Genomic DNA, 12,090 nt, shown 5'->3' on the forward strand with positions numbered 1-12,090 from the left:
AAGGAAATATAGAAGAGAATCTTCATTTTAACCTGGTTTTGGACAGCCAAGGACTTTTTTCAAATGAGGGAAAATTGGTAATACTTATGGCAATAATCATGTGCCAAATGGGAGCTTAAGGGTGCCAACTTATCCACTATTTACTGTTCTAGACCTCAAAGTAATTTTAGGACATCGAACAGTCCTAGAGTTGACTTCAAACAAGGGGACATCAAGCCTAAATCTATTTCAGCCAACATGAATCCTAAGTCTAGTCCTTTGGATCTTTACAAAGAAAGAAAGGAGAAAGGATTATATTTCAAGTGTGGGGAAAAGTATACACCTGATCATGCCTCAAAGTGTGTATATAAAAATGTCAAACCCAAGCTTTATAATATGTTACTCTTTGAAGATCTTGAAGATGATATGGATGAAGTTAATGCAATTGCACTCAATGCTCAAACTGAAGATCTTGAGGAAGAAGTTGGGCAGGAATATTTCTATGATCCAGCCGACTCTTTTCCTTTTGATCCACGTGGGACTTGTCATGAGCCACTTGCTGCCACTAGTTGTTCTATTTCTATGGATGCTTGGACAGGTTCTAAGAGCCCTAATACACTCCATATGAAGAGTAACATTCATGAAAAGGTTGTGTTCATTCTGGTAGATAGTGGTAGTACCCATAGTTTTGTGAATAATTCCATTATGGACAAACTGAATTGTATTTCCATAGATTTATAGCAGTCCATTAGAGTTCAAGTGGCCAATGGTGCAGAAGAAATCAGCACACAGATATGCCCACAGGTTTCTTTACAACTGGCTGAAAATTTTGAAGCAAAAGTAAACCTGATTACTTTGGAAATGGGGCCTATAGACATTGTACTCAGTTGTGATTGATTGATGACATTAGGCAAGATCACTATGGATTTCTCATAGTTGTATATGGAGTTTATCTTCAATGGACAGCTCATCCATTTACAGGGAATTCCTAGTAGATCAGATTTTCAGCGTTTTACCATTCAACAACTCAAACGGGAGTACAAGAGGCATTCACAAATATTTGTTTTGCATTTGAATATAGAGATTCAAGATCAACCCAATAATGTAGCAAACCATCTAGCCTTGATATCTCTTCTTGAGGAGTATAGAGATTTGTTTGAGGTGCCTACTTCATTGCCTCCCAAGAGAGCAGTCGATCACCCTATTGATTTGGAGCCCAACTCAAAGACAATCAATAAGCCACCTTACATATTATCTAAGTGTAAACGAGAGAAAGTAGCCAAGAAAATCAAGGAACTTCTTAAGATGGGATTTATTGAACTAAGTTCTTCATCTTATGCATTTCCAGTTCTGTTAGTCAAAAAGAAAGATAAATCTTTCAGAATGTGCATTGACTACAGGGATCTTAATAAGATCACAGTGAAGAATAGTATCCGATACCTACGATTGATGATTTTCTTGATGAGCTCAAGGGGTCTCAATTCTTTACGAAAATTGATTTGAGGTCAGGTTATCATCAGATTTGCATGTGAGAGGGTGATGAAGTCAAGACTGCTTTCAAGACTGATCGAGGGCTCTATCATTTCTTAGTGATGCTATTTGGGCTTACAAATGCTCCAGCTACCTTCTAGAGCCTAATGAATAAGATTTTTTGGCCTTTCCTCTTTCAGTTTGTCTTGGTGTTCTTTGATGACATTCTAATCTACAGTAAGACTTTACAAGATCACTTAGCACATATGAGGAGGGTTTTTGATGTATTGAGACATCACATGATGTTTGCTAAGGAGAAGAAATGTTCTTTCATGCAGACTGAAGTGCAATACTTGGGTCTCAGTGAAAAAGGGATAAAGACTGATCGCAAGAAGGTGTAGTGTATAAAAGATTGGCCAATACCCACTATTACTACCTCTCCTAGAGGATTCCTTGGTCTATCTTCATTCTATCATCAATTCATCAAGCATTATGCAGCTATTGCAACTCCTTTAACTAACTGATTGAAGAAGGAGGCTTTGTTTTCGGATACTCTTGCAGATAGTAGCTTCAACCAGTTAAAAGGACTCCTTACCTCTACTCCTATCTTAGTATGCCCAGACTTCTCCAAAGAATTTACTATACAATGTGATACTAGTGGCCATGGCATTGGGGTTGTTTTGTTACAAGAGCATGGAGTGATTGCCTTTGAGAGCTGTAATCTTACAAATAAAGAAATGGCCATGAATGTTTATGAGACCAGGAGATGTTGGCTATCTTACATGGAATTAAGAAATGACACCCTTACTTGTATGGCAGTTGATTCAGAGTCCAGAGTGACCACAAGGTTCTTAAGTATTTTCTTACGCTATCCAATCTTACTCCTAAGCAGCATCGGTGGGTAGCTACACTACAGAATTATGATTTTGACATCACTCATACGAGCGGCAAAGACAATATAGTGGCTGATTGTTTTTCTCGTATGTGGGCTTGCAAAGTTTCAGCTATGACTGAATCGCATAATGATTGGATTCAAGAACTACAAGAGGCTTATCTTTTGGATGAAGAACTCAACCATATTTTTCAAAAACTACAGCAAGGTCTTATGGAAGAAAACTCGCACTATCAGTTCAAAAATCGCCTTATTTGGTTGAAAGGCAAGATTTTCATTCCTTCTACCTCTTCTTTTACACGAAAATTTATGGAGGAACTATATTCTTCGCCTTTAGTTGGACATCTAGGAGTTTTCAAGACCTATGCTATAGGATTAGTAAAAGCTTCTATTGGAAAGGACTCTGGAAAGTTGTCAATGACATTTTCATGAAGTGTATGCCTTGTCAGCAGAATAAGGACAGCAACCATAATCCAAGAGGTTTGTTACAACCATTACCTATTCCTATAGGTAAATAGACTCACATTACTATGGATTTCATTACTGTCTTGCCTACAACCAAGAAGGGATGGAATAGTATATATGCAGTGGTAGATAGACTCACTAGGGCAACCCATTTTATTCCAACCAAGATCTGGTTTACTGCCTCTCAAGTGGCTAGTCAGTTTATGGAGCAGATTTTTAGACTACATGGATTACCGCAAGTGATTGTTCATGATAGAGACTCAAAGTTTATGACTATCTTTTGGCAGGCGGTATTTACATCTACGAGCACTAAATTGGCTCCATCTATGGCCTATCATCCACAAACTGATGGACAAATAGAAAGAGTTAATAAATGGTTGGAGACTTATCTTCGCCATTTCTGCTATGATGTCTAAACTTCATGGGATTCTTGGTTACACTTAGCTGAGTTTGCTTACAACAACTCTACCCACGCTAGTATTGGAGTTTCGCCCTTTGAGGCTCTATATGGCTAGAAGGTTCCCTTACCCATAGTCCTCTTTAATGAAAGGATCAACCCTCATGGGAAGGAAGAGTTGGAAAGAATGCAAACCCTTCTTCAAACATGTAAGATGAATCTTAGGAAAGCTTAAGCTAGACCAAATGAAGATGCATGCTGATGAAAAGAGAAAACCTTTCGAGTTCCAAGAAGGAGAGCTGGTCTTACTGAAGGTGCCCAAGTCTAGTTACTCTACATTAAAAGATGGATCTAGTAATAAGCTTGCTCACAGGTTTTATGGCCCCTACCGAATCCTAAATCACATTGGAGACTTGGCATACAGATGAGAGCTCCCTTCTTCCACAAAGATTCACAATGTCTTTAATGTTAGTCAGCTCAAGTCTTTTTATGGTGATCCAGTAGATATAATTGATGAGCTGCCACCTATTGATGAAGAAGGTCTTATTCAGTACATCCCAAAGGCTATTATAGGTTAGCGTGAGAAGAAGCTTTGATCTTGTTCTATCATGGAATATTTGATCAAATGGAGAGATTTACTACCTCAAGAAGTTTCTTGGAGGCCCGATTCTATATTGGATGAGTTTCCTTTCTTAAGGGATACATTGGTGATTGAAGCCTATTGATTATGGAGCTAGTTTTGGTGCAGACAAGATCAGGACAGCACATTGTTTTGGAATAGTTTTTATTGTGCCTAATTTTTAGAATTAATCTATCTATATGGCCTTAAAGTAATCTTCAAGAGCTACATTTTGATATACGGCAGGCCTCATTTTGACACTTCTACTAGAAGTTATGGAAGATTTAGTCCAACAGGGTCTGTTTACAGAGCAAGCTATCTACTTCATTTTGAGATTATCTGTTGAAGATTTTACGGCTCCATATACTTTTGAAGTATTCCAGATCATGTATATAACTGAGGCCTACTCTTTTTCTTCAATTTTAGTCCATACATTGGTCTTTCAATTTTACTTTTGAGGGCAAAAACTTTTGGGAAGGGATGAATTGTAAGAAGCTAAGAATAAGGATTTAGTGAAAAAATAATATTGATGTTATGCCATGTCACACTGACATTGGTATAAAAGGAGAGAACATGTAAATTTTCATATCTTCTTAACACATTAATACAATTAGTGTCCTTCTCTCCCATCTTGCTCACAGCTTCTATGGCATCTTCCTCTTTCCTATCTTTCTCTCTCCAATTCTAGTATTTCTCTCTCCTCATCACTCTCTTTCTCTCTCTTCTTGCAGTTTTTCTCTCTCTTATGCACTCTTCTCTCTCCTGTTTGTCTCTCTCTAGTTTTCTCTCTAGCAGAATCCCATTGAAAAACTTAGCATTTGCAATAACATTCCAAGATATCAATATAGAGCAATCCCAAACACGAACAAACACATGAAAACACATGAAACTCTAGATGCGGCATTCCAAATTCAAATTCAACTTTGAGGTATTGCTAGAATCCATTAGCCTAAGAAAAGGAACCTTCAAAAGTTTTTTTGATTGACCTTTATGAGCAAAGCTCATTTTTGCATTTAATAAGTCTTAATTTCATAACAATTACTACAAACTTGTATTGAGCATTGTGATTGTAAGACTAAGTGGTCATTACACTCTCAATGTGTATTTTTGGTTTTATTTGCCTACTTTAACCAACGTTTTGAAGAATAGTTCATGTTTGTGAATATGAGTATTTGTTACTAAAACTTTATAATCTAACATCTAGCAATTTATACAAGAGTACATGGTTTATATTTGTTTGAATGATTGACCTTTTATGTTGGGGTTATTTACTATAGGCCACTTATACAAGTAGTATAATGAAGATAGTTGCATTATGATTCTATTGAAAAGAGAAGACTACAAAAAATTAAGATGCATCCAAAGTTCAGTTTAGATTCAAAATTTACTCGTAAATTCACAATTCTTTTCACATTAATTTGTCAAAACCATACAAAGGTACACCTCTAGTTGCTTCTGTAGTTGATGATTCTCCTCAAGGTTAGTACTAAAATTTTAGCTCCTTAAGTAATCCTTGACCATGAGTAGACCCCTACTAGAATAAGAAATCGGGTTCTATTTTGCACCAATACGTGCCAAATTTGTGTCTTCCAGTAGCTTTGTCATTGAAAGCATTTGAACTACTTGCCATTATGTCTATGACAAAAAGCAAGTATGGACTATAACAATAGTAAATTAGTTCCAAAACTGAGCAAAAAGGATACATTAGAAGAAACACTGAGCCAATAGGCTAGTATCCACAAGCTACTCAAAGAAGCTACTCAAAAATGAATTTTAGAATGGATGTCTATAAAGCTATAGTAAAAGAGTATATAGCCATAGACAAAAGATCAAAATGCAAAGCTTCCACGACTAGGGATATTTGGGTAGCAACCGAGATATATATTGCAACTAGTAGTTAGTCAATTACAGAAATCATTCTATGAAAGAATCCTAATAGACTCAAAAATCAATGCTAACTTTGACATATGATAAGCTAATTGATGCTTACCACTCATGATCATATTAATTAGCCCAGGAGCATAGTTCATTGCAAGAGGTAGTATTTCATGTAAAATCTATGGAACTTTTCAGTGTAGAGACCATAGATGGAAACACTAGTTTAAATTTTTACAGAGTAGATTTACTAGAGGAGGTATCACTAATATATGATGCAGATTCCCCACAAGTGTAAGAGAGGGGGATTTAATAATGAGGAAATACTAGCTACACTTTCTAGTATATAAGGTATTAGGGACTTGATGTTTGACCATCAGATTATAATACAAGTCTCCTTTCATATTCATCTCTCTCTCTCCTAGTTTTCATGGTTTCTTTCTCTCTCTTTCTGTCTTTCTCTCTCCTTTCCTAGTCTTTCTCTCTCCTCATCACTCTCTTTCTCTCTCTTCCTACAGTCTTTCTCTCTCTTTTGCACTCTCTCTCTCTTCTCTTCTTCTCCCTCTCCTACTGTCCTCTTCATGACAAGTTGTATCAGAGCTCTAGTTATGATCCATTTAGTTACCTTACATGCTCACTTACCATCCTTTTCAGTTTAAAAATCCAAAGAAGCTTCATGTATATAGGGATAGGCACTAAAATGGAGGAGCACTAAAGGACCCACGGGTCAAGGACTGGGAGGTCAGCAATTAGAAGCATTAATGGAGTCCTTGGACCAAGTTTGGATGCTGGAAGACTAGATTTGGCAGCTCGTGGGTCATTTTGGGCCAAATTGGAAGGTAAATTTTTAGAAACAGTGATCAAAAGAAGTACAGAAGAGTTGGTCTTGGTTACTTTTCACATGAAGTCTTCTCTCTCTTCATTCTCAAGGTCCTACCAAGCTTCCATGGAGGAGAAACAACATAGATCTTCTTCCTTCCATCTCCAATGGTCAAATGCCTTCTACCACAGCTTCTAGGAGGTCTCATGCTTCATGTTAAGTACCTAATTGGTTCTTTGAGCTGTCTCTTTCCTCCTGTGTACAGCGCGCAATTTGGGGCACAAATTTCGAGCATGAATCTGGGCAAAAACAGCAGCACATCAAGCTTCTCCTTCATCTTGGCCTTCTTCCCCACCATCTAGCAGTTGGTTCTTGCAAGTTTGAAGCCTCCTTCTCATCTTCTTGGACTTTCTTCAATCTCTAAAACCCTAGCAGGTGTAGGCCATGGAGAGCCATGGATTCTTCTTCAAAACTCACTAATTCTTGAGGGATTTTTCCTTTCCTGGTTCCAAGAACTTGTATCTACAAGAATCTTTGAAGAAGCAAGCATCAAGAACCCATATTTGAAGATGGAGGCAAGAATGCAAGCTTGACATTTGGGGCAGCCATAGCCATAGACCATGAACCTTTAATTTCTTCAAGTTCTCTTCAAGATTGGGTCCCGGGGCTTCAAGATTGGACTCCTTGCCATCAATGGAGCTTGCCTACCCATTTGGAAGAGCTTTGGAAGAGGGGAAGGCATTATGGGGTGAGATTTTGGAGCATTCTTCTTCTATGACCTTCAAGGCATGCATAGAGCTACTGAAATTCAACCCCTCATTCTCCCATTGAAGAATCAAGCTTGAAGACTCAATTCTTGGCTGAAGTTGTCATCATGGAGCTAAGGGGAGCGTTGGAGAGCAACCATGGGACATTGGCCATTGATTCTCAGTTCGTCTTCACCAATCAAAGAGATAACTGACACTTGAACTCTCTTTTAAATCCATCCTCTTGCCAAACCTAAAAGCCTATTGTTGGAAGAGATTCAAGTAGTCAATCATGCATTTTATTGAAGGTTTCAATGCTTATATACTGCCAATTTAATTTCAGCCCTCTCTTAGGCTTCCCTGCATTGAAAATGGTCCATTCTATGCTGAAAATTCTCACTACTGTTTATTGATTGCCTCACCCTAATCTCTTGACTTGTGATGATTGTTTGAGCATAAATTAATCTCTTAAATCCATTGTAAATGAGGTGAGATAGTAGTAATTCATTGCTCGGTAAGCCCTCTCCTTACTCCCAATTCAATTCCTTGCGCTTCATGAAAAGAATTACTTCCAAGCCTCCATGCAGAGCATGCTGATTGTTTAATTAATAAATGTCTATATGTATACTCCGGGTGAGGAAAAAGCTCTATGCCAGGTGAGATGGCAAGAAAAAAGAGGGGTGACCCCCTGCTATCAAAGACCCTGGGGGCGACTCGGTCCAAGGGACAGTTTGCCCACCTCCCGATGATCTGGAGCCCGAACTTGTTTGCAAGTGCAGGGATATTTTGCCGAGAGTGAGAATTGGCATGTCATGATGATGCCATTGATCTCAATGACATATTGATGTACTTGGGATTATGCCACTGATGTATATGGCATATTGATGTACCACTGATGTACTTGCAATGATGCATGACCAAGAATCAATGCCACATGCAGTCATGTATGCAATTATGACAGTGAATGCAACAAACAGTGCAGACCATGTATATGTATATTAAAGCAATGTATGGTGCCATGGGAGAAGCGGTTGCAGACATACAATAGACGAGGGGACCATATTTCAGCTCTCTTGAATTCCTATAGTGTGTTGTAGGCATTTTCAGTCAGTTACAGAGGTAAAGAGTGAGTATTAGCACTGAAGAGTAGGCTCCAAAGAGTTTTTTCAGACCTCTAAAACCCCCTTAATGGTTTGACACTTTAGTTGGGCACTACCCATCCCTTACAGGCCAAAACAATCCCTGACTGCTCTCAAACAAGGTGCAGGACTGCATAAAATAGTCACAGATTTGGTATTACAGAATTTTCTGTATTAAACCTATAGCAGTATGCTTATGCTCAATTTGAAGAGGGCATCCTTGGTTCCAACTTGAACAAAAAAGTAGGTCAATCGAAGCTTCCTAGCTCAAGTTACGGGCAAAATAGTTACAGGTGGTCTAACGGGACTGCATCTAACCATGGTAGGGAATAAGGAAAAAACTAAGGCAAATGATGACCTCTAGCAACAAATAAGAGATGCATGCACCTCGAGGGCTGAAAACAAACCTAAGGTGAAAGGTGAATATTACTTTCATGACGTGGGGAGCCTCAACGCGCTCACTAACATCCTCAGTTCGCATGAGACTAGGCGACATGCTGAGAGGCATAGAGAATTGATGGAAGGCATTGGTCAAATGAACACCACTATGGACACCCTTGCTGCCCAGCTCACTAAGTGGATGGAATTCCAAATGAAAGGGAAGTAACATGAGGATAGATCAGGTATGCATGCTGAACGAGTGACGGGCCCATCAGTGAATGTAGCAAATATGAACTCCCAAGACATTTTGGGGAGAGTGGACATCCCTAAGAGCACTTCTGAACAGGGAAAGCCTTCACATAGACAAGAGGAGCCCATGAAGAATGCAATGAGGGGCAATTTTCAGTCATCACAAGGGCCGATGCCATCTATGCGAGTTCAACCATCTTTTGGCAGAAATTTCTCTAATAATGGTTCATTTTTGTGTAGCCACATGGATGAGCCTCAATTTGGATATATGGGATAGCCACCTAATCATGAAAGAGAGCTGAGAGACAAGATTATTTTCTCAAAATTCAATGGTCAGTCATTATCTCCAGCTGAGCTCGAGGAGTGGCTCTCAAAGCTTGAGGATTATTTTGACATTTTGCCTCGTAGTGATGACCAAAAGATCCATTTTCTAACAATCCACTTGGAAGTATTTGCACATACATGGTGGAGGTACATTAAAAGAGAAAATCAGCAAGTGAACTCATGGGAAGCATTCAAGGCACTCATGGTGCAAGTATTTGTCTCATCGGTGGAGAAAGAAAAGCTTGCCCGCCAATGGTATGGCCTTGAAGAATGTGGTCTTGCTATTAGAGAATACACAAATCAATTCCTCAACCTTACCATGAATATTGAGTCGATTAGTAATGAAGCTCCTCCAAATGTCATCAAGCCAACAACTAGCCAAATAGCTCCTTTTGTAAACCAAAGGTTAGCACTATAAGTAGCACCCCCTTTGCAAGTTGTACAACCTAGTGGGGGGTAACTCCTAAAGCCACAGGTTATGAGTCCTCTACATCAAACATTGTACAAGAAGTAAAAGATGTGATGAAATATTATATGGATATGATCACTAAGCAATACTACTAGATCACCATAGATAATTTTTTTAAGCAACATCAAAATCTGATGGGTACTAGAAAGCTTGATGATGTGGGTCCATCATGATTGGTGTGGCATTTCCCTAGTAATTGTCCTAATGTCAAATGCGATATATGTAGGAAGTCTAGTCACTTAGCCACTACCTATTACAGTAGGATTAGTTCTCTCTAGCAAGGTAGTTAACAACCTGGGCCTGTGAACCATTGCTCCAAAATCTGACCATTCATATCACTCAGCTCAATTTGCTGCACCTTCCTTTGTTGTGGAATAAAAATCCCATGCTCTATCTTGTGTTTCTCTTGAGTCCACTTTGGACCATGTCCACTAATGGACATTGGTACTTGATCCAAACTTGGCTATGATGTCCTCTTTTTCCACTACTCTTACTTTCATTAAGAATCTCTTGTTAGCAACCACTTTGTATATCCTTTCTCATGTCAAGAATTATAATGATCTCAAATGAATGGGATTAGGAAACTATCATGCATAACTACAATGTTTTCTTAAAGCTTAGTAGGGCCTTGGTTAGTATGTTGAGACAGCAAGGTCAACATGTGTAGACATTGATAATGGACTACCTAGTTAGATAGTCCATACATCTACATTTGGCACATTGGTAGTCATTATGATTCTCACATTTCCCGACTTACTTATCACTTAATATATGTGGTTTACTAAACCTACCTATATAGTTGGCATAGTTATAATACTACTTGATTAGTATAGTCAATTATGCATTTTGTGATTTACTAGGCCATTTTTCTTTCTATTGCATATTATCTATACTTTGTGTATATTGTATTCTGTAAGGAAGAAAGGAGAAAAACCAAGAAGAAAATATTTTGGCCTCCATCTCTTTTCTAGTGTTCTTGAGTGAGCATTCTCTTGTGTATATTGTGTGTGTTTAGTGCATACCTCAAACAAGTCTCCCTGCTATGATTCTTAATATGATATCAAAGTGACACCAGTGTGAGAAGTTGGTTTTCAAGGTTAAAGTGAAGAAGGAACAATGGTTCAAGTAAGCAAGCAATTGGTAAGAAGCTCTTCCATTCTTTCTCTCTTTCCCTTGGATAGTACCTATGAAGGCACCAAAAGCACCATGGAGCAAGATTCTAAGATAACTATCAGCTTTGATGAAGCGAGTAGAATGGCATCTATTTTGTAGATATACTCTTGATGATACTTTTTGCTATGGTTTTTTCTATTTGAGGTAATTTCAGACCCCACTTTAGCTCTATAAGGTTATACAAAAATTTCAAGGGATACTATTATTGTGGTTATGTCAGTCATTTTTTAGTGCGTAGATTACTAATTTCAAATATTCAAGTTTTGAGATATTTGCCAAGGAGAAAACACAAGGATTATCTACTAATGGATTGCAAATTATATGTATTGTTGAGGAGTTAGTAAAAAAAGGCTACTCGCTCTATTTATTGTGTAGATCTTATGAAGGGTTGCAATAGTTTTACTTATTGTTTAATATTCAATTTTGTCCTAATGGTTGAGGACAATGAAAATCCAATTATTGAGAAGCTAAAAAAGGAACAACTACCCTTCATGGCCACACGGGAGATTCATTAGTAGTAATAAAGAGACGTCACCTGCGTGCAAGAAATATATGAAAATACCCCTTATCTACCCCCTATTTATGCGACCTTACCTTATAAAATATACCTTCCTTCCCTTAAATAACCCCCCTCCCTTACACTCACGTGGTACCATACGGTAAACCCTAGGACTCCTTGGGAATGGCCATTATGTTTTGTTTTATTGTTTAAAAAAAAACAACAAGAAAAAAACAAAAAGAAAATAAATTTAGAAAATAGTTAATTTCAAAACTTATTTCTTCTCTCTCTCTCTCCCCCCAATGAATCTCCCTTCCTTCTTCCCCCCTGCCATTGTCTCTCCCCATCTCCCTCCCTTCCCCTCCCACCCACTGCTTTTTCCCCCTCTCTCCGCTCTCCTCATTCTCTTCCCTCTCATTGTCTCACTACCCTATACTCCCCCCCCCTTCCACCTCTGCCATGACTTCTCTATTGGCCACTGTAGTATCTATGCACCCTTGTTGCCACGCTTGATCCTCACATCTCCCACCATTTACCTGCCTCCCACCATTTGCATGCTATCGCTACCTCACCGCCTGGCCTCTCACCATTCA

The sequence above is a fragment of the Lygodium microphyllum genome, chromosome 27 (genome assembly GCF_053477565.2).
Source record: "Lygodium microphyllum isolate KBCC chromosome 27, Lygodium_microphyllum_v1.1.10, whole genome shotgun sequence".
Lineage (NCBI taxonomy): Eukaryota > Viridiplantae > Streptophyta > Polypodiopsida > Schizaeales > Lygodiaceae > Lygodium > Lygodium microphyllum.